At 51.0% G+C, this 24160-nt stretch overlaps 1 protein-coding gene across 4 annotated transcripts in view; it reads left to right on the forward strand.

The window, feature by feature from the left end:
• Positions 1-402: 402 nt before the first annotated feature.
• The window catches only part of PLXNA2 (plexin A2), a 262967-nt gene continuing 239209 nt past the window's right edge, over positions 403-24160 (forward strand). For 3 of the 4 annotated variants that reach the window (XM_064273249.1, XM_064273251.1, XM_064273252.1), the window contains exon 1: positions 557-664. The gene's annotated coding sequence lies outside the window, so the exon portion shown is untranslated. Of the gene's footprint in view, positions 665-24160 lie in introns of all 4 variants that reach the window. The other variant, XM_064273250.1, reaches the window with a different exon arrangement.

A 24160-nucleotide genomic window follows, 5' to 3' on the forward strand; every position in this document is an offset into this window, starting at 1 on the left:
CGCCGCCGCCTCCGCCACCACCGGAGCTGGAGCTGCGGGCCGAGCGGCGTCCGCGCCAGACTGGAGCGGGAGGGCGGGCGAGCGCAGTTCCCGGGAATTTCGCCGCCGAGAGGGCGAGCGGCTCAGAGAGAGCCCCCGCGAACCGGAGAGCGGCGGAGAGCGCGAGCGGAGAACGCCCCCAAATAGCTCTCCACAGCCCGGCTCCCGGAGGAAATGGGACTAAGCGAGCCCGGGAGCGAGAAGGGAAGGAAGCGCCGGGATTGCTGATGTCAGAGGAGCCCGGAAAGTCGCGGTGGAAAAATCTGAAGACAGCCGGTGTGCGGCTTCTTGCCAGCGAAAGGCACCGCCGCCCGCCCCCGCACGCCCCCTGGGCGCCTCCGGGTGCCCCCCGCGAGCCGGCGACAGCGCGCGGCGGGGCTGCTGCGGGGCGACGGAGGACCGAGGGGCGCGCGGAGCGGAGACCGCGGGGCTACTTCAGGAATACAGATAAGTGGCTGGTGGCTTGCCTTGGATTTTAATGAATTTGGACTCCATGTGGATTTTGTGGTGCCTGTGATTCCGAGCTGCGGGCAGGAAGAGAGGCAGCGCGCCGCCTCGGCAGCCTGCGCGCGGCCCAGGCGGACCGACCAGGGACGGAAGGACAGACCGACGTCGCCGAAGCTGGGTAAGCAGCGGCTCCGGCCGGGCGCCTGGAGCCGGCAGCGCCCTCCGCCCTCTCCCCCAAGGCGCGCACACCCCTGGCGGCTCCTCCGGCGCCCGCCTCGCCGGGGTCCCGGCCCCAGGCTCCGGGGCTCGGCCGCAGCAGGCGAGTCTCCGCGCGGGTGTGTTCGGCCGGGGCAGGGCCACTTTCGCCGTCCGGAGCACGGCGTGCGCTCGGGAGCCGCGGAACTCCGAGCCACTGCCTCCTGCCCGGGGCTGCTGGCGGGCCGCCGGCTCCCAGCCTCGCGCCGCGGGCGGCAACAGCGCTCCGCGGCGCGCCACCACCGCGCACCTGCCGGCGGTCTGCAGCTCTGGGGAGCACCTGGGCGCCAGTGCTGTCCTGAGATCTGGAGCCCAAATAGCGCCTTGGGGGCACAAGCAAAACGGCTCGAGGCCACTGTGGTCAGTGCTCAATTTGGGGGCGTTCACTCGGGTGCTGGAGTCCCTGGTGGCCGCTGACTGTTCTTTGGATCAGGGGACTTGGAAACCGGAGGGGAACGCATCGTTTGTGCGAATTCCATAAGCCTCGGGAAGCGGTTCCTAGGCACTGAATGGGAGTAAGTTCTCCATGCCCGCTTGCTCTGTACGCCCAGGTGGTGAAGCGCCCAGCAGGAGCCGTCCTGTTTGAGCAGCACCAAAGGGTCGAGGGCCAAAGTGGGAGCTCACCTAGGGTTCCTGAGGCTCCCTAAGAACTGTCTGAGATGATTTTTTCCACACGCTCCTTCTTGCCCCACCCCACAAGCCATGTAGGGATCTCAATATCTGGCCTTTTTTTCATCCATCATCCCACAGGTAGTCTATAAATGTTACTCATGGTCTGCATGGCGGAAGAGAGTCGCCAGAAACCGACGTTCCCAGTTCCTGAAAAAGTCCACCTGTTTGGCATGACCCTTGTCCTAGGAGGGGAAAGACTGTGCTCTCCTCAGGAGAGAGATATGGGAAGGAACTCTGGGCGGAAAGACTGAGGGTCCTAGGTCAGTAGTTAGGTTCCTTAGAGTTGATTTCAACTCATAGTGACCCCATGTGACAGAGTAGAACTCCCCCATAGGGTTGTCTAGGCTGTAATCTGTATGGCAGTAGATCCCAGGTCTTTTCTCCCACAGAGCTGCTGGGTAGGTTCAAACTGCCAACCTTTTGATTAGCAGGGAAGCACTTAATTGCTGTGCTACCAGGGTTCCTTCTAGGTCAGTTAAGGGTCTGGACATGACAATGATGAGGGAAAGGGAAATAGCCTCAGGTCCTCCTTGCAGTCCTAGGTAACAGAGGCACACCAGTAGTGGGGGTGCGATGGACATAAAGGCGACATCGGTTTGGGGGGACTGCCAGCTGTAGTTTGAGGCAGTAGTTTGGGGTTTATCAACTTAGACGAAGCCACAGAAATTTGGGGGAAGACCCCTTCGCCCCCTTCCTTCTGTCCCTTAGCACATCAGACAAGGTTCAAGAGCAGCAAGACAAGATGAGCGTCTGGGCTGGGCACAGGTGTCAGGTTCAGCTTTCTCCACCTCTCACGGTGCAGGCTCCTGTCTTGCTCAGGTTCCTTCCTAGACCTTGAAACTCCACTCTTCTCTCTGGGCTGGCTTTGGATTCTGGGGCCTTGCCCAGAGCGACCAAGCCCCAAGCCCCGGGAAGAGAGAGCCCTGGCTGGAAGAATTCAGCCATTGCTTATTGAAATGCATAATTTTGTGTGGTTACCACAGAAGGCTCCCTGAGTTGCTCCCAGCCCTCTCCCCTCTGACCTCCAGGCAAAAAGAGAGAATTCATTAACTTTCCCCTCACCTCACACAGCACCCTTTGAACTAATTACCTGTGATCCCTCCTTGATGGCCTGAAGGGGGGGGGGTTGGAGTGGTGGGAAGAGGATAGGGAACTGAGGAAAGGGAAGCAGATGCTGTCGCGAAAATTTAGCCAGGCTGTTTTTCTTTTCCCTTCTCCACCTGGCATCACTGCCTGACACTCCTGGCCCTTCCTCATCCCTGAACTTGCCACCACCAGTCTGCATTACCTAAACTCGAGGTTCCCCTTGATCAGGGCTGATCTTCTTTAGGGCCCTGCTGATACAGGAGGGCAGTGCAGGGCCCTCTCTGCTCCCTCACTGTCCTCACAAATTGCATTAGGGCAGAGAAAACTGGCTTGCAAAGCAGCTAAATGGAAATGACATTTGGAGTGAGTGCAGTGGAGACACCATGGAGGGGTCTCAGTAGCCCAAGTGGTAAAGTACCGCTGGGAGGTCTCTGTGCTGGAATCCCACCTGGCCCTCTCTTTGACAGGGCATAGCATGGGGTCCCTTCAGGCCTGGAGCAGGGCAGGGGTGCTGGTTGGCCCTTCAGCCCAAGTCTGAAATGGTGGTGTCACATGTCCATCACCAGAAACCAAGTCATTTGCAAGGTTGGTGGCCCTCCTTTCAGAGCTGGCCTGCATCCCTACCCCTGTCTCCGTAGCTCCAGGAAACATCCACTCCAACTCTCTGGACCATCCAGAGCTGCAGGTGTGAGGAATGTAAAAGTTCACCATCTGTTTTCCTGGAGTCTGTGCTTAAAGTGAGGTTCACAGGAAAACCTGCAAAGAACAGTCACTTCTCTGCTAGGCCCTTTCTCATTTACTAATACTTCTGATTTTTCCGCTAGTCTTTATTTCATGGGCATGTTACAAGCACGCAGACAAGCAGGAGGGGGAACCAGTGACATGGTTAAACATACAAGCCTACAGCTGGCAGCAGCCTAAGCTCACAAGTTCAAGTACTTTGAAATATTTATGGCACTAGACTTGTCACTGTATGGGGGCTTTATAGTCTCTATCCTGCCTCATTTTCTGTAATTGCCTCGCCCAAGACATGGAGTTTGGTGTGGGGGGAGGCTATTTCTGTGTCTAGCAGCAGCACCCCCAGCCCCCAGCTGTCTCCCTGCATTGCCACACAGCTGTCTCCGCACACACAGACCAGGACACAATATACTTCTGTCCGTCATGGCAAATGGAGAGGCCAGGAGCCCCAGGCCAAGCCCCCACCCCCAGCCCGTTCTGATCATAAAGAGACTGGAGCATTGTGTTACAGTCTGTTAACTAGAAATAATCCAGGACTGTCCATAGGGAAAACTGGTAGAAACAGGCTTTGAGGTGCTGGAGGTTTACAGCTCAAGGGCTCCCTCCCCACCCGCCATCACTAGCACCCTCACCCAGAGGCGTCTGCTATCAATCCATCATATGTGCTTGTTCTGTTTCTCCCCTCCACATATGCTCAGTTCAAACAGTGATGAATGGCATGGAGTCCTTTATGGGAAACAGTTTTTTCACTTAGTTACAAAGATTTCATGCCTGATTAGAGTAAGTGAGGGGTGGGTGTGCACCCACTTCTTTTTGGTCATTTCTAAAGGTGAGCCCTGTGAGACAGAGAGAAAGGCGGTCCTTCCCAGGGTCAAACAGCTCGTCCCAGGGTAGCTGGGGTCGGGGGGCAGGGGTGGATGGTAAGAAGAGGCCACCCTCTTTCTCCCTACCTTAGCCCTCAGGCTTTCTCGGGCCCCATTCCCTGGCATGTGGGCATATGGAACCTCTTTATCTAGCTCCACACTGTTCCATCTGGAATAGAAGGCAGAAATAAAGGCGAGAAGTTCTTTGTCGGGGGAGCAGGGTCCCTGCCGGGTGAGAGTGTAAAGAGAGAGAGTGGGGTAGGGGGGAGCTGCCATGATAGGCTTACGCCTGAGCAATGCCTGAAGGTCTCTGTGCCTACAGGTGGTTAACCATTAACGCCTGGCCTGCCCTGGCCCTGCCTCCTGCTTGGGTGAAAGGATATCTCTCTTGGAAACTCAGAGCACCAGCAGGTGTTCCCCAGGCCCCCTCCTGCCCCAGCAGAGCATTCACTGTGCTCCCCTGCAGCCCCAGGCTGTCCCCCACCCACCCCTTTCTCTTCCTCTTCCCCTTCCCCTGCAGGGCAGGGTCTTCCCGCCCCCTGCCAGCTGTCCTCTCACCAGGCCTTGCCAGTTGTTTGCATGGTGGGATGTGTATCAGAGACGGGGGTGGGGAGCATTGATTGAGGGAAGCAGGCTGGCTTCACACCGGACACCAAGGCAGGAGCTTCCTGCTCAAGTTATAGACTGCTTTAAAATATCTGTAACCCTGTTAGACCCAAGTTTGCCTGGGGTGTGCTGGGGGGTGGGGGAGGGGGAGTTTTTGCCGAAGTTCCAATTTCCTCCAGAAAGCTTGCTTTTCCAAGTGCTTCTTACTACAGCTCTGGCTTGCGGGTCCCTGGTTTGACCCCCTGAGATGAGGCCATTTGACCCAAGGCCTTGTCAGAGCATTTACAGCTGGCCAGACCTGGAGTCCTGAGCTGCAGAGAACAGGAACAGGTGGACAGAAGGTGTAGACCAGGATGCCAAGACCCAAGTCCAGCGGTGGTAATGTCACAGAGAAAGGGAGAGAGGCAGGGGGACAGAAAGTGGAAACCGAGACAGAGGGGCTGAAGTGTGATTGGGACAACAGAGCGAAGAGCAAACACAGGAAGAAAGAGTGGGGCGGGGGTGGGGGGTGAGGAACAAGAGCAGCAAGACAGAGGGGGCACTTCCCAGTCTCCATAGGTCCTGAGAGGCTGGGGCTGAACTGGGAAGCTGAAGTAGCAGGTTGTCTCCACTAGAGGGGACCCTTGAAAACCAGGCTTGGCCCTAAACAGTGGCTTTGTGCTTTTTTTTTTCCGTTAGAAGAAAAAAATAGATGAGAAGGATTAGATGCTCCCAGCTGTCACTACCCAGAAACCACAAGTGACAGTGTCCTGTGGCTGGTGGGACTTCTGGGCCCTGTCTGGTTGCAGGGGACAGGGCGGCAGTATTAAGCCCTAGTGCACCAGGGCAGAGAGCAGCTCCCTGAGAGGCCTGCCTGGGCTGGATGTGTCTGGAGTGGAGGTGGGTGTGCGTCTTAAGTTTGCAGACGGCCCAGTCTGCGAGCCTCTGAGTCTCTTGCCTTTCTTTCTCAGCACCAGAAGTTTTTGGCCCCTCCCCAAGGCACCTTCCTTCTTCCAGCTCCCTAAATGTGATTTTCCAAATGATCTCAGGTGGCGGCAGAACTGCTCCTAAGGAGACCTTTTTTATAAAAGACCTTCTAGGAACTGAGAGTATGTCAATGTTGTATCACTGATGTAATCTCGTCTTCATATTCTCTGTGGGAGACTTTCTCTGAATTATAATTCCCTCTTTCATTTCAGCAGAGGACAATATTGAGAGGAAGCAGAGTCCAGAGGCTTTTCTCATCTAAGGAGGGATAATAACTGTCTATCGGGGGTTTGGACAAATATTGAGGTTCTGGGACGGGCAGGGAGCCAGACAGTGGTCTCTTCAGACCTGATACCATCCCCTGATATTTCATCTGGGCTTCCCTTTGGCTCACATTTACCTGGGATCAAGGATGGGGGAAGGGAGGGGAGCGAAAGTAGAAAGAAGAAAAACAAGATAAATGTATCATGTTATGAAAGCTTAATCCTGCTTTTCCTTGGCTAAAATTACTTTCAGGATGAGAGATAAAAGGCAATAGAGCTGCCCTTGGAAAGTTCAGCTTGTCTTTCAGAGAGAAAAGAAGGGGTCCTGGGGTGCAGAGTGAATAGCTGGTGAAGGAACCACTTTCCCTGTGCCCCCCAGTGTGCGCGCACGCACACACACACACACACACACACACACACTATGTCTCTCTCAGGCTTTGAGGGGGGCCCTGCTTCTGGCCAAGTACCCCCAGTGCTTCTCCTTAGCACTCTGGGGAATTTTACTCTGTTTTCAAACAGCCTCCATTCTACCTTGGTTTGTTGTTTGGGGTAGAGGAAGGAGGAATGAAGAGTGCAACCCAACATTCCTCTCAATTTAAATTCATTTATCTTCATATTTGAATCATTATACCACAGCTTTTGTCCTTTGCATGAACCAAATAGGAAGACACTGAAAGCAGGCATTGGAGTCCATTTAAGTTTATGTAAATAAGGCCTGATCGATAGTGTTGGAGATCCAGTAGCTGCTAGTACAAAGATGAAACAGTAAGAGATCCTGCCTTCAAGCAGTTTGCAGTGTACTGGGGCAGGCGGACTTGCATAAACCAGGTATCCCCAAATAACTTTGCTGTAAGGCAAAATGCAGTTAACCATGTTGACTGCATGCAGGCGGTCAGAGAAGCTCCTCAAAGCTTTTGCTCTAAGTCAGTGTTTGTTGTTAGTTGCCATCGAGTCAATTCCAACTCATGGTGATCCCACGTGTGCAGAGTAGAACAGTGTTCCATAGTGTTTTCAAGACTGCGACCTTTCCGAAGCAGATCGCCAGGTCTGTCTTCTGAGTGCTTCTGGGTGGGTTTGAACTGCCAGTCTTTCAGTCAGTAGTTGAGTGCTTAACCATTTGCTCCACCAGGTTACCTCTAAAATCAGAGGAAGTGTGAGTTTCCAGGAGAGAGCTGGGAGATACCAGAGATCTTCATAGTTCCCTGTCCAGAGTGACTCTCTTCCATATGCCTGCCTCTCAGAACTACCCCTAGCCTTTTTTTTTCTTCTTCTCATTTTCATCTGTGGATTTAAAGCTGACTCCACTGGAGTTGTTTCCTGTTACTCAGCATCCTAAAGCCCACTCCAGAGGCATTTCACATTGAATCCTATGTAAACTGTACCACTTTCCAGTGCCCCTAGCACTGGCAGTGTGGGTCTTCAGGAAATGGTCTTGTTCTTACTCATCCACATTCACCTTTAAGTGTCCAGAGCCCCGCTGCCACTCACCCACTCTGTCTGAATGCAATCGTTAAACAGATGGGCCCTGAGAAGGAGATTCAGATTTTACTCCTCCACGGTGTCTGAGCAGGTGGGCCCACTCCATGGGCTGCCTCTGCCATGTGTTTGCTGCTCAGAGAAGGAAGCACTCTCTTTTACAGCTTTTGTCCAGAAAGAAGACAGAGAAGGACTCATGTGGGGAATTTAGAAAGAGGCAGATTTCAACTAAACAACTTTCTAATAATCCTATGAGGGAAGGCAGAGCACCCCTGTTCCTTGCAGTATTCACAGAGGGACTGAGGAGACCACTCCAGAGATACCGTAGGGGCCCTGCACTGGGACGGACAGAATCAGGAGCTCTAAATCAGGGGGTGTATCTGGGCTTCAAGAGACCTATGTTGTTGTTGTTAGCTGCCGTTGAGCCAGCTGCCACTCATGGCAACCCTGTGTACAACAGAATGAAATGTTGCCTGGCCCTGCGTCATCCTCACCAATGCCAGCATATCCGAGTCCATCATTCTGGCTGTCGAGCCAATCCGTCTCACTGAGAGTCTTCCAAGCCCTTGCTAGCCCCGTATTTCACCAAACATAATGTCCTCCTCCAGCGATTGATCCCTCCTGATGAAGTGTCTAAGGCAAGCTAATCGGACAGTATTTTGTGGCCATCCATAAAGTTTTCATTGGTTAATTTTCAGAAGTAGATTGCCAGGCCTTTCTTCCTGGTCTGTTTTAGAAGTGTCACTGGAACTCGTCCAGCATGGGTGAGCCTGCTGGTATTTAAAATACTGGTGGCAGAGCTTCCAGCATCATAGCAACACACAAGCCATCGCAGTACAACAAGCTGACAGGTAGTGGTAGAGAAGCCTCTGAAACCCTTGATAGTCTATGCAGAAATATGTGGGTACGTGTATATATTTCTGAGAGAAGAAGTTTGTGACCCAAAAGATGTAAAGAACCACTGGACTCTAGTCTCTAAGACCTTTCCTACCCTTGGTTCTTGCTTTTTGCTCTGGGATGGAAGGGGGCCTTGGGATGAGGAACTGTAACCCCAACCCCAAACTGGTAGAAGGCTTGCCATCCACGTGAACAGGAGGAATCCAGGGACGGGCTCAGAATTTCAGAGAATCTAGGGATCATAGTTGTCCTGGGACTATGGGCAGGCGGCCAGGAGGCGCAGGACGGGCAATGGCTGCACCCTGTCAGGGAGAGAGAGGAAGGTTCAGGAGGAGGAAGGGCTGTGTAAAAAGCTGTGCTGCGCACAGGCAGAGGACCCGCGGGCAGACCCAACTGGCAAGAGGGGATGTTGCCGCTTTGAAGTGGTTTCCTGCTTCATGAAAGTGAAAGGCCTCGGCTGGGCTGGGTAAATATTACGTTGGCCTCTGACCTCCCACCTCCCTCGACTACTCCGCTGACTTCCCTTTTTTTCTCCTGAGGAACAAAGGTACCTGAAGGAGAAGAGCCTCTTCTTCTGAACATTGTGAAGGCTGGCTTCTCAGCGAGAGCTTGGCCCAAAGGCAGACGGGAGGACCCCAGCTCCTTCCTTGTCCACAGGCGGGAGACCCCTCCCCTGAGTCAGAACAGCTCTCTTGAGTCTCTGCTCCAAGTGAGTGGGTGGTGGTGTTTTCCGGAAGAGGGTGTTCTGAGGATTTCACAGTCCCCTGACAAGAGTGACCCCCCACTCTCACTCCAGCTGCCTCTACTTTCCTGATGAGCCCCTTTGCCCTTTTCTGTGCAATTAAAGCCCACACCACCAGGTTTTAGGTTAGGTAAACATCCCTCCAAGGTTTAACTTAAAATTAACAAGATTCAGGTCTATCACCCCACTCTGAGTGACTTGCGGGGTGTCAGGCTTCAGTCCCAGCTGTAAGGACTTAAAGAAAATGATCTAAGCTCCTTGTGAAGCTGGATAGCCACATTGGCACCCCACTCTTGTGCAAGAGATTTGGGCCCTATTGAGAGGGGTGGGAACAGATGGTCAGGAAGAGTCTGGTGTCAAAGAATGGAGGTCCTAGCACACAGGAACAAAGGGCCTCGCTTCACACCTGTAGCCCTCCCAGGGCTCGTCCTCCATTTGCTCCCAGGTTGCAGGAAGGAGAGAAGAAGGAGCCACAGGACACTCCGGAAGAAGGGGGCATTAGTAGTCCCACCTGGGGCAGTTCTTCTCTGTCCTGTAAGGTTGCTGTGGTTTGGAATTGACTCGATGGCAGTGGGTTACCCCCAGCTTTGGCTCCTGCCACTTAGCCAGCATCTCAGTTTTTCCATCTGTACAGTGGGAATGAATGCTTTCCATGGCTTCCCACAGGCTCTCACTGGCCTTTGTTTTTGAAGCCAGGCATAGGAAGATGGTGTTAGGGGCCTTGGAAAAATGACAATTGCTGCAAATGTGGAAAATTGTCTTCACTTTAGAGCCAGACTAATGCCAAGCTAGGGACATTTTTCTTCTCTCTATCTCTGAATTTGTCTGAAATGTTCTGAGACAAATAAGATTTTGTTTAAAGAATATCTGTATGCTAAACCATCAATGGCCTAAGGCTCAGTGGAGATTGTAAACTGAGGAAAGCTGATGGCAGTCCCAGCAGTTGGGCCACCTGTATGGCCCATGGTTAGCGTGGAACCAATGGGCTTAGAATTCAAATCCTGAATTTGCTGCTCTTGGGTTTCTGGTGCCTTCAGCTCTAAGAAGAGTAGAGAGGAAGGATTCTGTCATCACTGGCATTGCTCTGGGGCTCAGCCTTTCCGTGGCAAGGGAAGAGGCAGGTCTCACGGGCTCCCAGCTACCTGCCTGCAGTAGGGATTGCAGCCTCAGACAGAGCTCCCAGGAGTGTGGGCATAGATGAGGCAGGTACAGCAGAGAGAGCATCAGCAGGAGCTGGGACTGAGAGCCCAAGTGGACCTTGGGTTTGGGGACTGGAGCCTTGGCCAGCACTGACCACTGATCAAAAGATAGCAGGATGTCTGGGGAGAAGCACCTGCTAGACCAAAAGGCTCCCCTCCAGCCCTCCCCCTGGAGCACAAGGGGCCTTGTCCACTTGTCACAGCTTCAGAGCCTGGGAAGGGAGCTACAAGAGGAGAGAGTCCCATGCACTGGACAGCACTATCCAAGAACCTGCTGTGGGAAATAGGTGTGACAAGGTGCCTTGATTTTATTTTTTGGATATATAGTTAAAAACTGCCTAAATTACAAAAGAAATAGATGTTCTATGTAGAATACTTGGGAAATGCTTCTGAGTATTTGACAGCAGGTTTTTTTTTTTTTTTTTTTTTTCACCCAGGCCCATATAATGGAGGTGAGACCCACGCCCAAGCTGGGTGGTGGATTGCCCTGAGTCACACAGCAAGTCACCATTCACTGCTCTCTGATTTCTAGGCTGTTTGCTTGCTCCGACCTGGCCTGGTGCACTCTCGATCTGTCCTTTTAGCCACCTTCTCTTTCCAGTCTCTGATTCCTCCGCCCTGTGCCCAGAGACCCTCCCTCATCCTTCTCTCCTTGGGTTTGAGCAGACGCATGTTTCATGGTGAAGCAGCATTCCCCTGAAGAACTGGTCTCTCCTCTTCCCTGCTAATCTGCTGGCCCTCAGGACATACCCACTGCCTCTCCATGGCACCGGGCAGTGTAGTGTCGAAAGCCCCCTCCCCCTCCCTTAAATAGCTCCAACCAGCTTTCCTCTGTCCACAGCAAGCCTGCTATTTGCAGAGTCAATGGCTCTGGCAAGGCCCAGCAGCCCCTCCCTGGCTGAGAGGCGCTGTGGGTGCTGTTTGTGTTTCAGTCTCTATAGACTCAGCATTCACAACTTGAAGAGGGTGAGACAATAACCCCAGCAGCTGCCTGCAGACTGTGCTGGCTGGGAGGCACAGGGAGCTCCCTGGCTCTCAGGAGCCTGAGGGAAGCTTCAGGCCAGGGGAGTGCTAGGCAGCCGGGGTTGGAGCCCCATGCACCCGTTAGCTTTCCCAGAGTGAACAAGAGAGTAATGGGGACCCAGAGGGCCTGTTCCAGGCCACTGATTGGCTTCATCTGCATGCCCCCAGCTTCCTTGGCCAAGCTTTCCACCAGCTGTGTAGTCCCTGGGGACCTGGAGGAAAAACTTGGGTCCTGCTTCCTAAGGAAGCAGCAGTTTCTGGTCTGAGGACAGGAGGGGGCAGAGGTCTTACACAGGTAGAGCAAAATGAGAAGTTTCACCCAAAGCCTGTCCAGCTGGAAGAAAGTTACATTATTTGCAAGGAGATTAAAGTAGGCACAACATTATTAACGTGCTTGAACACACGTTTATTGAGTATCTGCTATGTGCCAGGTTTTATGGGGAAGATGCAAGTAGTTGTCTAGGCTCTGAAGGAGCTTGCAGGAGAAAAGAAAAAAAAAAGAATTTTGCAGGAGAGAGGGGAGAAAAGGCCTGCACACAAAGGACTGTCATACAAGTTAAATACAGTCATGCACTGTACAGCATCCCCCTGCATATACGCCCATGGTTTTTAATACAAAGGGCTCATGGAGGTTGGTTCATAACTACAGGCTGTACGCAAGTCTAACGTTCATAACCCGGGGACTCCCTGTATATCATATGGTGTTTGTACAACACCAAATTCATATAACGTCCTATTTCCCAGAACATATCGTGGACATTGTTCTGGGAAATAGGATGTTATATGAATTTGGTGTTGTGCAAACACCATATTATATACAAGCAGTCCCTGGGTTACGAACGTTGGACTTATGTACAGGCTGTAGTTATGAACCAACCTCCATGAGCATATTGTGGACACTTGGAAACCCTGGTGGCGTAGTGGTTAAGTGCTACGGCTGCTAACCAAAAAAGGTCAGCAGTTCGAATCCACCAGGCACTTCTTGGAAACTCTATAAGGCAGTTCTGCTCTGTCCTGTAGGGTCACTATGGGTCGAAACCGACTTGATGGCAAAGGGTTTTTATTTTATTTTATTTTTATCGTGGACATTGAGTGACACCTGACTTTACAGCATTGCAGGAGGGCAGAAGAGGGAGTAATTTACCAGAGCCATCCAACCCTGGAAGGGGCTTGCTGATTGAGGGAATGAGCTGTACATACTTTGGGGAATTTAAACAATGCTGGCAAATCTCAAGAAGGGATTTCTGCATTTTCAGAAAAGTGCAGTAGGTGATGACTGACACCCTACCCCTCCAAATCCTCTGCTGCTCACTAAGTTCAGTGGAGGAAAAGGGTCTGTTGAGATGTGAACTGGAGTGACAGGTTGGTAAAAATGACCCCCAGCTACTGGCCTTAATTCTAAACTAAGTAGAGCTGGCTCTCACACCTTCACCCCCATGGCTGACCTCAGAGCAGGGTGCCAGGAAGGCGAGGCTGGGATTAGCCTGGTCTCCCCTGGAGCCAGAATTCTCCTAATCACGTTAAAATTAGCACTCCCTCTACCAGCAGGGCCAGACCTCTCTGAACTGAGACTTGGTCCATTCTCTGCTCCCACAGCTCTAACTTCTAATCATTGTCACAAGCAGGACAGAAGCAGCTGCTCACTCCAGTCTATTATCAGCTTGGTTGGAGGCAGAGAAATTTAAATGACAGTAAGATGCTTAGCAAAGAAATGAAAGTCAGTGTTAAAAATAAAGAAAACAAGACAGCTTGTTTCATCGAAATGGAAGGGTTATTAAACAGCCCTGAATTTTTTTTTTTTTTTCCTGCCAAGGTTAGGAACTGAGGAGCAGTGGGGCCAGTGTAGAGAGCTGGAGAAGGGTGTGTGGGAGAAGTCAGGTGGCAGGTAAGAGCCTCCTGGTCTCCAGCTCTGGCTGCGGGGACTGTGGAAATACTGCGGTCTTCAGAAGAGGGGCTGGCAGCAAGTTTTCTGTGCCAGAAAGAGGGCAGGTTGCAGGAGAGGGAAAGGCATCTGGCACGATAGCCCCTCACCCCTGCAGATTCCTGCTTCGGGACTCATTCCACCTGCCACCACCTGTGCAAGCCCCCGGGACCGTCCCTAGGCCTCATGCCCTTGTCAGCCCTCCTTCCCACCAGCCAGGGCTAGGCAGCATCCAAATGACATTCAGTAGATGGCCAGGAGCTTCCAGACTCCAGCGTTTTCCTCTCCACTTTTCCAGGGCATCCCCAAGAGCTCAACTCTGAGCCCCAGCTCCTTATACCCCACCCCCATTCCGAAAGAGTGGTAACAGTATACCCCTGAGTGTGGCCTTCCGGAGGCAGAGTGTGAATCACTGAAATAAGTGATCACTCCGTGAAGACATCAGTTAGTGGCATCCCCAACTGGAAGCTGCAGAGACGGAGGAGGGCGACATGGAGGAATACTTACGAGTCTTAACTCCAACGGCTTTGGGCCTGAGTCCCACCTCCACACCCCTTTGTTGCATTGTGTGTCAGTCACTTGATTTCGACTTGTAGCAACCCCATAGGACACAGTGGAACTGCCCCACAGGGTTTTCTAGGCTGTAATCTTTATGAGAGCAGATTGCCAGGCCTTTTCTCCTGAGAGCGGCTGGTGGGTTCTCACTGCTGACCTCTCAATTAGCAGTCCAGTGGTTAACCACTTCGTCACCGGGGCTCCTTTCCACACCCTGTGCCTTAGCCAGCAGATTTGACCACAGATCCACTTAAGCCTCCCCCCCCACCGTGGAATAGGGCCATTCATGCCACTCTCTACCTCGTACTTGCGTGAGGGGCACGTTACTGGATCGCGTATTGAATTTCCGAGTAAACGCCAAAAGCGCTGCACAAATGCTAGTTCATATTATGCTGGGGTCCTTGGAGCCTCAGGACAAAATATCAGAAGAAAGTCTTCCAAACGGGATGGAATGCATCAGGGAAGGGCTTTTTCTGGCGTGGGGTGAGGTGTGCTGTGCACATTCCGTGTGCACACGTGCTTCCATCATGTGTGACATGTTGAATCCTGAATCAATCACTCCAGGAGCCTTTTCTTTGCTCCTTGACCTCCACATTCTTTCTCCTCACCCCTCCCTCCCTCTTCCCTCCTGGTTCCCTCCTGGCTGTTTACCCTTTTCCAGGCTTCTCTCTCACACCCCGTTCATCATGGGGGCCAGATTCTCACTCAGAGAGTTCTTTTCATCTCCCCGCCTCCCGGTGGGGGCCTCCCACCAACACCCCCTGCTCTCCCTTCAACATTCCTCTCCTCTCTCAGCGACACCAGCAGCGCCCTTCCCGCCCCTCAGGGCCCCCCGCCTGGAATTCAGCCCACCCCTCCTTTCCCTGTGCCCCTTCCATCCCCTGCTCCACGTGGCCAGTGTGAACGTGCCTGTTGCTGTAGAGAGGCTGCTGGACTGCCTAGGATCTTTTCTGCCAGCCCCCAACACAGAGAGAAATTAGAAAAACTGAAGGTGGGGAAGTGCAGGGTGGGACACCGCCCACTTAGGAAGCTTCCTCACATGAAGGAAGTTATAGCTTTTCATTCTAGGGCTGGCTGTCAGTTCAGAAAAGCACCGAGAGGTGGAGAGGCAGGGAGAGAGAAGAAAGAGAGAGGACCTTCACCCTGTACGCTGGGGCAGCCCTGTGTTGGAGGAGCCCAAGGACTGAGCGTTCTAGCCCTCAGGAACTGTTATCCCAGGATTTTCCTCCTCCTGCTCCTTTTCCACCTTCTTCTCTTCCTTCTCAGGACCGGTGTTTCTCTTTCCTCCTTAACTCCCTCTTTTCTGCCACAGGGGCTTGAAGGATTCAACAGAAACTGCACGAATGGCCCCTCAATCACCCAAGGGCAATGAAGGGGGGTGGGAGGGATGACGTGGACAGAGTGAGGCTGAGAGCAATGGTGAGAATGGCTGTTAAACGCCTCAGATCAGTGAGGGGGGAGCAGGGACCTGCCAAACCTGCTTCTTTCTGAGAGGCTTGGGTCTCAGGAGCAGGGAGATGGGTTATCACCTTCCACTGCACAGTAGTCACACCTTACCTCAGCCCTGGTGGTGCAGTGGCTAAAACAATCGACTGCTAACCAAAAGGTCAGCAGTTCGAAACCAGCAGTGGCTCCGTAGGAGAAAGATGTGGCAGTCTGCTTCCATAGAGATTTACAGCCTTGGAAACCCTATGAGGTCGCTGTGAGTCAGAATCGACTCAACAGCAGTGGGTTTTGTTTGGTTTTTTATCTGATCTGAGGAGTCCCTGGGTGGTACAAACAATCAATGCAAGCTTGGCTGGTAGCTGGAAGGTTGGAGGTGGAAGTCCACCCAGAGGTGCCTTAGAAGAGAGGCCTGGTGATCTACTGCCGAAAAAGCAGCCATTGGAAACCCTATGGAGCACAGTTCTTCACTGACGAATATGGGGTCACTGGCTGGGTGGGTGAGATGGAGTTGGCTCCACAGCAACTGGTTTGCCCTGACTGAAAGAGAACCCTAAGCATTTGTAGCTGTCATACAGGGGAGCTCGCTGCCAAGGAGATAATGCCCTTGTAGAGTATTTCTCCAAAAACAGAAACACAAGTCACCGGTATTTATTCAGAGCTGTGGAGTTTACAAAACAGTTTCATATCCATTATCTCATTGATTGTCACAACAAGCCTATGAGGTATCCTTTTCCAGCTGAGAAAGCCAAGTCTGGAAGGTTAAAATATCATGGTCAAGGCCACAGCGCTGGGAGGTGGAAGAGTGAGCCTTGAGCCAGTTCTCTCTCCAAAGCCCATGTCATCACTTCCTGTAGGCCTGCTGCCTCTCAGGATTTGCTGCAGTAGGCATCTTAGTCTCTTAGTGCCTCCATAACAGAAATACCACAAGTGGGTGGGTGGCCTTAACAAACATAAATTTATTTTCTCACAGTTCAAAAAAAACAAAAAACCAAACCAGTTGCTGTTGAGTCAATTCTGGCTCAGCAACCCTATATGGCAGAGTAGAACAGCTCCACTGGGTTTCCAAAGAGCGGCCGATGAATTCAAACTGCCGACATTTTGGTTAGCAGCTGTGCCGTGCTGTAGCTCTTAACTATTGCGCCACTAGTTTACCAGCCAAACCTATTGCTGTTGAGTCGATTCCGACTCATAGCGACCCTGTAGGACAGAGTAGAACTGCCCCATAAAGAGTTTCCAAGGAGCGCCTGGCAGATTCGAACTGCCGACCCTTTGGTTAGAAGCCGTAGCACTTAACCACTACACCACCAGAGTTTCCCCACTCAGTTTAGGAGGCTAGAAATCTGAACATAGGGCGCTGGTTCTAGGGGAAGACCCTCTCTGTCCGCTCTGAGGAGAACCCTTGGCTCTGTTAACGGTCTGTTCCTCAGAGATCTTCGCATGGCATCGATCTTTCCCCCATTTTGCTTGCTTTTCTACTTTTATATCTCATTTTTACATCATTTTGCTCCTTTTATATCTTGAAAGTGGTTGGCTTAAGACACACCCTATGCTAATACAGCCTCATTAACATAACAAAGAAAACCCTCTTCCCAAATGGGATTATATCTACTTGTATAGGGGTTAGGATCCAACACATATTTTGGTGGATACAATTTAACCCATAACGTGGGCCTGACCTCTTTACAGAAGAGCCCTGTCTTACCCTTCCTAGGGGAATCCCACCCACCAGCTCTGTGCTCGATGGCTTTATGTTGTCAATTTGCCATATATTATATGCTTTTTATATGATATATGATATTATAAGTTATTACATGATGTGTCTTTGTAGCTCTCTTGCTAAGATTTTTCCTGCACAAGATCTGTCTGGATTATGCATTTTTCAAAGGCAAAGCTAGTATCTTCTCCTTCCCTATCCCTACCTAGCCAATGACATTTACTCTTCACCCAGAGGATTCAAGATAAACATTCTTCCCAAATGGTTCATCCCCTTCTCCCTACTTCCAGAAGAACTTGCTCTGACCAATCTCTGAGCCAAGTTTGTTAGTTGGAACCATTTTTTAGGGCAGACTAGCAGGGGCAAGGAGCCCTGGTGGCATAATAGTTAAGAGCTACGGCTGCTAACCAGAAAGTCAGCAGTTTGAAATCTACCAGTTGATCCTTGGAACCCTATGGGGCAGTTCTATTCTGTCCTATAGAGTCACTATGAGTCAGAATTGAACCCGTCTGTCAGTTTGTCATACTGTAGTGGCTTGCAAGTTGCTGTGATGCTAGTAGCTATGCCACCAGTATTTCAAGTAATAGCAGGGTCACTAATGGTGGACAGTGCTTCCAGACCAAGATGGACTAGGAAGAAAGGCTTGATAATCTACTTCCAAAAAGTAGGCAATGAAAACCTTATGGATCACGACAGTATAGTGCTGGAATATGAGCCCCCTTGGTTAGAAGGACAATCACGAAGATGGTGCAGGACCAGGCAACATTTCATTCTGTTGTATGTGGGGTGACCATGAGTTGAAGCTGACTGGACAGCAACTAACAACAACAAGCAGGGACAATGTCAGCTGAGAAAAAGCAAATGAGCACCTGTCTCCCCTCTTACCTGCTGACCATGATTCAGACTGAGCATATTACAGAGTAAACATCACCGTGCTAGTCCTGCAGGGAATACCAGGAAGCATGAGGTATTATTCCTGCCCTCAATGGGGAGATGGGACATACTCACATAAAAAGAGTACCTACCCTGCAATGCATTGTGTGTGAAAATGCCTTCCAGGTGAGCAGACAGCAGTTCTAAATGACGTTGTAGGAGAAAGAGGAGGTGGGTTTGCTGTCCTGGAGGCTAAGTGAGTCTCGGAAGGATGGGTAGGGTTTGGAGAGACAAAGGAGAAAGTGGAAACAGGTGTTCTAAGGAGAGAGGACTGCGGAGGTAAACTGCAAGGTGTTTTGGGGACTCAACAAACAAGCCAGTTTTATGGGAGCTAAGTCACTCTGGGAGAGGTGGATGTGAAGCTAGAGAAAGCCAGCAAGTCAGCATGTGAAGAAGGACTTGAACTCAGGTGTGTAGCGGTTATGATTTTACCCGGGTGATAGCAAGGAGCCATGGAAGGTTTCCACACGTGCGTGTTACACTTGGCTGTGTGCCTACAGCCAGACAAGGAGTCTGAGCACAAGGAATGAAGCTGTAGAAGGCACACCTTAAGGACATTTATGGCTGAATCTTAACTGCCGGTGGCTTCCACCAGCATTCCTGTCAGTGGAAGGCCTGGATGTTGCTTACGTGACAGCTTACCTGGAATATTTTCCAGGAGGCAACGATGGCTTTCTCGGTAAAAGGGCCCACCCTTTTGAACTTTGGGGAATCCTGCCTTCTGGAAATGGACGGGGTTAAAAATGTACCTTGGTCTGGCCCTAATGGCCTCTCTCCCTGACGGTGAAATGAAGCAGCAGGGATCGGGAGTGCTCTTTGTCTCTAGACTGCTTCAGCTGCCCTGTGAGACCACTGAGGTCAGAAAGGACAGGAAGAAGGTCTGCAAGAAGAAGCAGGAAGTCCTCTCACCGGTACTCTGGGGGCCATTAAAATTGTTCCTCAAGAAGAAAAAGATGTGGACAGCTTCTGCAGAAAATACGTATGGTTTAAGGGCCTGTTCACCTACTGAGAGCCGTCACGAATGCCTAGTGTTTTGTTCTCCCCCTCTCCTTTTCTCCTTTCCCCTCTCACTGCTATGAATTGATGATATGTCACTATTCTTTGAAAACATTCTGTTTAGGAGCCCTGATGGCACAGTGGTTACAGCTCTAGGGTCGGCAGTGTGAACCCACCAAACTACTCCTTGGGAGAGAGATGTTTGCTTCTGTAAAGATTAAAAAATTACAGCCTCAGAAACTCTATGGGGCGTTCTGCTCTGTCCTATAGGGTCACTGTGAGTCAAAATCCAGTCGGTGGCAATGGGCATGTTTAATGGCAGTATCAGGCGCCATTTATGTAGAGTTACATAATTTATTTAACCACTTAGCATAGCAGGGCACTTGCTAACCCTGTATTCAGTGTTCCTGGCTCTTCTTACACAGCAAGGATGGGGCGAGAAGGAGAAGGTACTCCTAGGCCCCTTGGAAAGCTCACTTGGAATTGCTCTGAAAAGTCACTGCCAGCTAGCAAATCTCTTGCCACAAAACACACCACGACTCCACCTTGGAACTGATGACCAGGTGGCTACCCCCAGCCCTATGCCATTACCAAAATAGAAGATCAGCTCAAGAAAGAAGTAGGTGGGATGATCGAACTCTAAGTTTCACCTTTAAAATAAAGTACTTGCACGTCTTACTTGGCATTCCAGTGAGTTTTCCCAAAACAATGATAAGAGGACTTGGCTAAAAAGCAAAGTATTAAAATCTAGGTAATGTGGAATAGCAGGGAAACATGAACGTCAGAACTTTCTGCTTTCCAGCTGAATGATATTAGCCAAGTTATTCAATCTTCCTGGTGTTCAGTTTCTTCATCTGTGAATTGGGGATAATACTCACCTTGCAAGATAGTCACGGAATTACCAGCAGCACTTTTTTTTTAGTGCAGTGCTAGCCATGTGGCAGATGCTTAGCAAATACTAGAATAGTAGCTACTCATTGGCCCTGAGGGATGAGAGCCCCTGACATGAACCTTGCCTCGATATAGCAAAGCAGTGCTTACCTTGTTTACCAGATCATCTGTAGTGAGCAACTGCACCACATCAAAAATGTGGCAAAACCCCTGAGAAATTTTTCAGTATGGAATAGTAAGTAAGCACAAGTAACCTTGTGCTTACCTTGCTTACTGGTTCATCCACCCCTGTCAGGAATTATATATTTGAAGAGGCTTTGATTCTGTAGGTATGTGCTGTGGGGTTGGGAGAGAGATAGATGCCAGCCATACCTAGAAACAGAATTTTTGATGTGGTGGAAACAATGTGAAGTTGTTCAACACAGATGACCTGGTAAGCAAGGTGAGCACCATGCTTACCTTGCCTGTTTAGCAAATCCACATTCCCGTTTTCGTTCATTTTCCGGCCTTTGAAAGGAGCCTAGGAATTCCATCTCCAGACCTTTAATCCTGTAATGCCTACCAGAAGTGCTCACCCACTACTAAGATGGTTTAAATGGGTCCTGCTTAGAGACATGGGGGAGGTGGGGTGACCTTTCTCGGCCTCTGCTTTAGTGCCAGGAGGCAGGTGTGCTCCAGGGCCGGCTTCTCGTAGCCTCAGAGGTCTGCTTATCCGCAGAAGTTCTCTGACCCTTGGGGGAGGTGGTCTCAGCAAGGCTGCTGTCCTCCCTGCCTTCCCCCAAAGGGGGTTGAAGAGGGCAGAGCCTAAGGGATGGGGAGCAGGGGCTAGGGGTGGTGGGGAAGGCAGCTGCTTGAAATTGATTGCTCTTGCAGTTTAGTTTATACCATGCAGCTCTCAGCTCTGCCCGGGTGGCGACCTTTAGATAATAAAGGGAATTCTGGGAGATTCTGACAGGCCCATGACATATGGGGCAGGTCTGCAGGGTCAGGCGGTGTATCTCCCTGCTCCTGGCCCCAGGGTAATGAATCTTGTTTTGACTTTGCAAAGCCAGCCCAGCCAGTGCCCCAGAAAGAAGCAGAGCTCCCGCCCCAACCTCTCAAATGAGTGCATATCTTTGGAACCCTTCATAATTCAGGGAGACAACTCCAAACTTTTATAGCCTGTGAGAGGAGAGGACAAACACTGTGTGTTTTGCTAAGGCCCTGGGAGAGCTGGTGAGGTTTCCAGGCTTGATCAGAGCCCACTAGGGAGACCTGGGAAGAAAAACAACAGAGAACCCTCCCTGGCATGAAGAGCAGTGGTCCCAGGACAGGGCAGAGGAGGAGCTGGGGTGGGAATGGGGGTGAGCGCTCCCTGGGAGTCAGAAAATATCCCTAGTGCTCTCATGGGTCTGGCAAGTGTCACTTTCACTCCCCTGGGCATGGGCAGAGGAAGAGAGGAAGAGCAGAGGGAGGGGAGGCCAGAAGGGTAGGAACCAGTCTGCAGGAAAAGCACCATGAGAGGTGAGCGATCAGCAGGTCCTAATTCTATCCCCCTGGTGATAAAGCTGATAGGCAGAGCACATCTGTCTCTGGGCCTCTGAGTCCTCATAGAAATGTTAAGAGTTCTGCATAGCTGAGCTTCTTTGCCCTGTGACTACTCATGCTCTGCCCCTTCCTTAAGAGCCTGCATGGGTACATGCACACACACACAGGCACACACATGCGTGCACATGCGCACATGTGCGCACACACGCGCACATGCACACATCTTTTTTTTAAAGGAATAATTCCCAAGCCCAGAAGTTAGAGTACATTATTCCTCCCTGCCATCCTGCCCTTCTCACTGGGCCCTGGCTCCTCCTCTGTACCCAGTCACCCTACCTCTGCCCACCCCTGCCATATGAGGGGCAGAGAGCCCATCGCTCTTGTGCAGATATGTGGGACTCCAGCTGCCTTGCTCCCTACCTCTGAGAGAGCAGAGATCTTCAGGCAGCTCCATCTGCACAGCCCCTCAGTGCCTACTACCTTGATGATGGATTCCCCCCTCACTGCTGGTAGGACTGTCGAGGCCTCCCAACACTTCCTTCTACTCCTTGGCTATTGGTGATTGGATCTGGCTTACGCTACCTGGGAGAGGATCGAATATGAGAAGACAAGTAGGGGATCCACCTTCTCAAGGGGAGACAGGGTGATTAGATAGAAATTGTCACCAGGACTTGTCCTGACACACACAGCATCATCTAGTTGACCTTCTCAGGGAAGGGCCAGGGTATATGCAAGCAGAGACCCGTTTTCCTCCTCTCTCCCTTCATCTTCCTTCTCCCTTGCGCTCAGGCAAGGTAGCCCGCCACTTAGCTCCCTGCAGCAGCACCGGGTCTAGGGAGAAAAATGACATGTGATTAATGAAGCAAACACAGCTGGCACAGCAGTGACATCTAAATTGTTCCTTTGGTTCTGTTATTTTCCGTAGGAAATTCTCTCTCTCCCCTCCCCCTCCTCCTCCTTTTGCCTTTAAATCGCGTGCATAAAATACGCTAATAACAATCTTTGTGTCTGTCCCTGAGTGACAGCTGAAATAAGAAAAAGACTAATCCTAACCGTGCCTCCTGCAGCCCCTGTTACATGGGATTAAATAGTCCCTGCTCACCCTTCTCCTCTGCTCTCTCCTCTCTCAGGCTCCTTCTCAATGAGAATCATGGGCATTTGAATAATAATATTATAGATGCCGTCAGGGTGACAGTGGGAAAAAAAATCAGCTCAAACCCATGATTATTCCTCCAATCTAATAATTATTTAAATACCAGATAACTCCTTTCACTCTAATTGAGGTCTCTCAGCTGGCGGCGTTCCCCGGGGCCTTTGCTGTCTGCCCTCTCGCTCACCTGGTGCCTCCCAACGTGCCCCAACTACCTCTGGACTACCTCTGAGGTCAGCATTGGACACAAGTCCGCTAGCAACATTTGCGCAGACAACTGTGCAAGTGACATAAAGGCTGGCACCTCAGTACCATTCCACCTGCAGGGAAGAGCCAGGGCCCCAGGTTCGCACATGTCCATGTTTTACCCACCTGGACTTTCATTCGTAGAAATTGCAAATCTGGAGGAGTCTTCTGAGGTCATCTGGACCATCCCCCTGCCTCTGGGTAAACTTATTCCTGAACAGCTGTCCAGTTAAGTGCTCAACTGCTCATAGAAAGGTTGGCAGTTCAAGTCCACCCAGAGGCACCTTAGAAGTGACACCTGGTGATCTGTTTCTGAAAAATCAGCCATTGAAAACCCTATGGAAAACAGTTCTACTTTGACACACATGGGGTTGCCAGGAGTTATCAACTCAGCGTCAACTGGTTTGGTTTTGGTAGACAGCTGTCTGGAAAATTCAGTGTCTGAAAAAGTCTATAATCTCCAGTGCGCTCCAGGGATCCTCTCTAGATAGGATGTCCTTCTCAATACCCGGCTTTAATCACTGATGCCGCAGTTCTAACTCTTGGAAGAACAAGCTTCCTGGGCTTAGATTAAATCTGACATGTAATTGAGGTTGTCTGTAATCCACAATAGCCCCCAAGCCACAGTGTGGGCACCATTCCTGAGTGCATCATATGCCTGGACCTAGAGCAGGTCAGAGGTGGTGGTTCTCCCTGACATGGGAGGGAGCCATTCTGCCAGTGTCTCTTTCACATTCTGCCCCTAATCCCTCAAATCTTTGAGTCTGCCCTGAGCACCAACTCCCTGTCCAGGCCCCAAGCCAGGTCCACTCTGTCCACTTTGGGGCTGATACCATCAGTCGGTACTTTCTTTCCCCTAAACAGAGCAGCCTCGAAGCAGAATATAACCAACACTAGGACCCTCTCCCTGTGGCAGGCAGCAGGTGTGTTAGAGAAAACACACCAATTGCAGCCTGTCTCTGACTCATTTTGAGTCACTTTAGGTAATTTATTTTTCTACAGGTCTTGGTTTCTTCATCTAAAAATGTAGTGGATTTGAGTAATCTTAAAATCACCTTCACCATTCACCCTGAATCCCTGCTTCTATGGTGCCGCAGACTAGAAAGTAGGGCCATGGGGAGGCCAGCCTTCGGTCTGCCATGAGAGGAGGTAGAGGTGAATCCTCTGAGTTCACAGCCCTCACTTTATCTTCCCTTTTCTCTGTCATGTCTGCTCCTTAGCGTCTTGGTTGTGTGTACCACCTAGTAGGTACAGTGGTAATAGCAAGCACCTTTTGCTCTTACCGCCGTGGAAAGTATCATCACAAGGATGGTGCTGTTGGTGCTGGTGGTGGGGTCAGTGATGACAGAAACAGAGATAATGGTGATGGTGGGTCCAAGGGCATGAGATCAACTAACACAAACTTTGACTCAATTTAGCAAAAAAAAAAAAAAGTCATATCCTGATTACAACTCCTTCTTACGAGGTCCTTTTGCAATAAGGGAGAACAGGAGAAAGTATAGAGGCATG

Source organism: Loxodonta africana, chromosome 20 (genome assembly GCF_030014295.1).
Source record: "Loxodonta africana isolate mLoxAfr1 chromosome 20, mLoxAfr1.hap2, whole genome shotgun sequence".
NCBI classification, from domain to species: Eukaryota; Metazoa; Chordata; class Mammalia; order Proboscidea; family Elephantidae; genus Loxodonta; species Loxodonta africana.